At 37.2% G+C, this 4,655-nt stretch overlaps 1 long non-coding RNA gene across 1 annotated transcript; it reads right to left on the reverse strand.

Annotated features, from left to right (window-relative positions):
* Positions 1-262: 262 nt before the first annotated feature.
* On the reverse strand, positions 263-3,713 carry LOC149111017 (uncharacterized). The gene is made up of 2 exons (XR_016208191.1): positions 2,756-3,713; positions 263-2,038 (listed from the first exon to the last, which is right to left on the reverse strand). It is a non-coding gene; the product is annotated as an uncharacterized LOC149111017 (long non-coding RNA).
* Positions 3,714-4,655: the final 942 nt, after the last annotated feature.

The raw sequence follows: 4,655 nt of genomic DNA on the forward strand, positions 1-4,655 counted from the left end.
TACTGACTACCATGCACAGATAGATCATGTTTATACCAACGTACCACAATCAGCAGGTACCCTGGAGTCTTACTACAGTGATCATAGGCCTTAATTTATATTTCTATGAAAGCTGTTTGAATATTTCCCTGTATGTACATGTTTCATATGAGATCATTTAATAAAATAAATATATAATTTAGCTGACTATGGAAACTTTACATAACAAATAAATACAAGTCATGTATCTAAATGTATCAAGCAACTATTTAACTGACACAGCAAAACAGTCAGAAAATTTATTGGCAGAAACAAAGAATGGTTTGAATTTACTGTCCCTAAATTGCTAGTCTTCATAGAGATCCAAAATTACATTTAACTCTACCACAATTTGCAGATGCTGTACATAACAATGCATTTTTTTCAGGTTAAAAGAATTATTTTAGCTGCAATGTTTCTTGAGGGAGAGCTTAACATTATGTAACTGGCATTTTCTTTCTTAACCCTTTCTAGAAAAGCAAGAAATATCACTTGGACACGTTAGTTAGGTAAGTAGCTTATTTTTATCGGGGGAGGGGGAGGGGGGTGGGGAGAAAGGGAAGCAAATTAAAGATATACAATATTGTTTCTGCATATAATCATTTACACCCTTTAAAAATGTGTCACTATTATATTTATTGTGTATTGCAGGTGAAGCAAGTTCTACTATTGTGCATCTTCATATAACCCAGATGAACACTGCAATAACAACTACAGTATAATATGCAAGTGACAGTAAGCAGATGTTAATATTAACAACATTTCTGATGCTATACATGTTTATCAGCTGCCAAAAATAATATCAAAAGACTTAGTAGAAACTGACTTTAACAACACGTCACCCTTAAAACTTCATGGAATTAATCTGAGAATTACAGATGGATGCAGAATTCTCCTGCTTACAAAGAGAACGAGATGCTTTTAAGACTTCAGTCAGCTGACACTTGAACTGTTGAAACTCATTCTTTGCAAAAAACATTGGCTACAAGCATATAAAATGGCTCACCAAACTGCATGTATAATTACGGAGTTGGAAACACTTTAGAACTTTATCCATGAATGTTTCTTAAAGTCAAGAATGTCAACAAGAGAAATCCATCTGAACTCGCTATGTGTGTCAAACCTTACATGTAACTCAAGAAATGAACCTATAGCTTTACAGTGGAATACAGAAATTATATAACAGAAACTTAAAATTTGCAGTTCTATATCATGTTCATATACATGTAGAGTATCACAATCAGTCTTTATAATTATTAAGACTACAGTTAAATGAAACCACTAGACTCCATCATAAAGGAATGCAAAAATTGAATGTGTCAATCTGTCCATATTAAGAAAATACCAATCTTGCAAAAATATGTTTATCTGAAGTATAAGTTATCCTAACTGCTCCAGTTTATCCCTGTTGAATTTCCATTCAGTTCTTAAAATGATGGTTATCATGCTGTACTTCTACTACATGTGTGCCCTGCTGTTGTAAAGATTGTTATTTATAACTCAGCAAAAATTGTATAATCTGAATGTATAGGAGACGGCTGGCTAGAATGTCTCCTCTTAGCTTAATAATAAGAAAATTCTCCTAATAAAAAGCAGTGTTCATCTTGCTTTTTGTTGTTGCACTCTGTTGAAATCTACTTTCAATTATGTAATAACTAATTATTTATGATTTATAAGATAATTTCAAGAGAGATCAAATTCAGCCACCTACAGTGTAAAGGGTGTGAGGCGTGGTGGCCTCATGGTTAGTGCGCTCGGCTCTGGATCAAGCAGTCCAGGTGCGAGCCCTGGCCATGGACATTGCGTTGTGTTCTTGGGCAAGATACTTTATTCTCACAGTGCCTCTCTCTACCCCTGTGTAAAATGGTACTGGCGAACTTAATGCTGGGGGTAGCCCTGCAATGGAATAGCATCCCATCTAGTGGGCAGTAGAAATACTCGTAGTCGCTTCATGCTACGGAAACCGGGATAAGCTCCGGCCTGGTAGGCCACTTGGCCTGTATTCAGACTTGACCTTTACCTAAAGGGTGCAAATAAGCAACCACTGGACATCAGAACCCATGCATCAAAGGATGTTTATTTTCCTGTTTTTCACTGCTGTACCAAGAAGAACTCCACAATGATCAATTCCTCTTCTCTTTTTATTCAACCAACTTTTCTACATTCATCTGATTCATCCATGAGCCTTTGATTAACATATTTTGCAAGAAGTCAATTTTTTTTGCTCATTACTTGTAAGTTTGGTACCTGAATCAAAAAGTTGGAATTTCTTTGATTCTTTAAACTTAAATAATTTTGAAGTAAGTTCGGCTCATGAATAAGTCAGTTATGTTTAAAATGAAAAATTTTGTAAGCTTTATTTCTAAGTTTACTTGAGCTTTATTTTGTGACATATGCTTTAGTCTCTTAAGATGCGGTTACACAAAAATTCCCGCCACAATGTGTCACCTTTAACTAATGCCTTTCGAATAAAGACTTCAAATTTCTTTCAACTGTCTCTTAAAGGTCATTTAAAAAATTGTTTCGTGGCAGCCCTAGTCAGTGAGCTAACTTAAAATGTAATAATAACTAGAACGATGAGATGTAAGAATTACATGTACGGTCACTTCACTCCATGGTGAGATCGCTGCAAGTTTTGACTTTTGTTTCGATTTATTTCTGATATGCTCTTAACACCTACAAGTAAATTAAACATTTGCATCTTAACAAGTTAAAGCTTAAAAGCGCAGTTAAAAACCTTGAGTCTCCGCTGTAGTAGAAGTCCCTCCAAACAGTTCCCATCCATCCCCGCGAAAATCTTTACAATACTGTCCATCGAAACCAAGCGCCTTTAGTCGACAGAAAACTTCATCAATATGCCATATCCAGACTGTTTTTCATTTAAACGTGACAAATACCACACGAAAAAGTCAGAAGCTAAGACCAAAATCACGTTACAAATCAAGGTGTTTTCGATTGGGGGCTTTGACGCACACTTTCTGGGACCCGAGCAAATCACCCGAAAAGAGCCCTGAAAAGCTTTCGGGCCCAAGATCTAGACATTTTTGGGTCTTTTGAGAAACGCACGCCTGGTCAGTATCCCGGAGGGATACCTCCAGAAAAATTGGGTGAGGGTGTGCGGCCCGCTTCCCAAAACCCTTACCCTATTCATGACCAAAATCTGCGATATTCCCTACGCTATTTATGACCTGACCAAAAATTCGAAACCCTATTTATGACCCCGACCCTTAAATCAAAACCTGTTTCAGACCTGCGTTATGATTGGTTCCCTAGTTCAGACCAATGTGAAGTTACCATAAACATAATTTGTGAAGGGCTTTTGTTGTTTTTCATTTCGATAATGATGAAAAAGTGGCTTCTAAAAAACTTACCCATATGAAGGCTAGAGTGCAAAAACCATATCCTATTTATGACCAAAATCAGCTAAAATCTATACTCTATTTATGACCAAAACGGCTGAAAAATCGTATCCTTTGGGACCACACATACATATATAGCCCATATAAGGGAGTACCCCCCCCCCGGGGTCAGTGTATCGCTCCATCCTTCCACTCCCGTGTATCACCAGCGTGGCTTAGAAGTTATGCTTTTAGTTAGGATAAAAATGTATTACCATGAAAAAAAAAAAAAATGAAGGACACTAAGATTTTAAGGTTAAAATAAACCCCTATTACTAGTAGTAATCAAAGATTAGAACAGTGCGTTCACGCCCGTACTTTGCATGTTTGGTCTACTTTGGTGGCGTTCAAAACTAAGTTTGATCGAATGTCAGATAGCGATCTGCACGTGAAGTTGAACTAGCAATGAATAGATTATGGCCTGCGGTAAAAGTGTTTTTAATTAATTAAGTATTAACTTGTACTGGACAAAATATTTTCCAGGAAAGGCATTTGAACTGTTGGCGACACTTAGAATTCAATTTCAGATCGCCAACGCTTGTAACAAATATTTCTTGAGAGAATTAGAAGCATAACTGCGTGTACTCCCGGGTGTACTCTGCCTTCTCTTATCGAAATAAACATGGTTTACATAAACAAATGTATATAAACATTGGCCTCCATTTGGCACGGCGGACGTTATCTGCTCCGAGAACGTAGCTGGAGGAAAACTGTGAGCTTTGAGGAACGGATAATGTTCAAGGACAAATATCCGAGCATATTTTCGCGCCAAGTGGAGGCTATCGTGTTTATTGTCCTCCAAATATTTTTCGCAACACGCGCAGTTTTGAAAATTGGGGAATATCACTCGGATAGTTCCCCGTTTTAGCTGGGGAGATATTCAGTAACGTGACATGTTAAGACCAATCGCACACGAGCAAAAAGATTTGATGGATTATAAACAATAGATGGATTATAACAATAGCCTCCATTTGGCGCGGAAATATGCTGGGATTATTTTTTCCGCGGACATTATCTGTTCCGAGAAGCTGACAGTTTTCCGAGAGCGTAGCTCGAAGAAAACTGTGAGCTTCGAGGATAGAAGCATTCGTGATAGAACGCTAGTAGAATTATACTAGAACTCGATAGAAACACGGTACATGTTTTCTAGTTCTTAATTAGAATCACAATAGCTGTAAATTGATTAGATTCCCAAGAAAGCCAAGTGTTCAACAGCACAAGAGAACGTTTGAAACTCTC

This window comes from Orbicella faveolata, unplaced genomic scaffold, assembly GCF_042242905.1.
Source record: "Orbicella faveolata isolate gen_17 unplaced genomic scaffold, um_ofav_v1 contig_24, whole genome shotgun sequence".
Taxonomy (NCBI): domain Eukaryota; kingdom Metazoa; phylum Cnidaria; class Anthozoa; order Scleractinia; family Merulinidae; genus Orbicella; species Orbicella faveolata.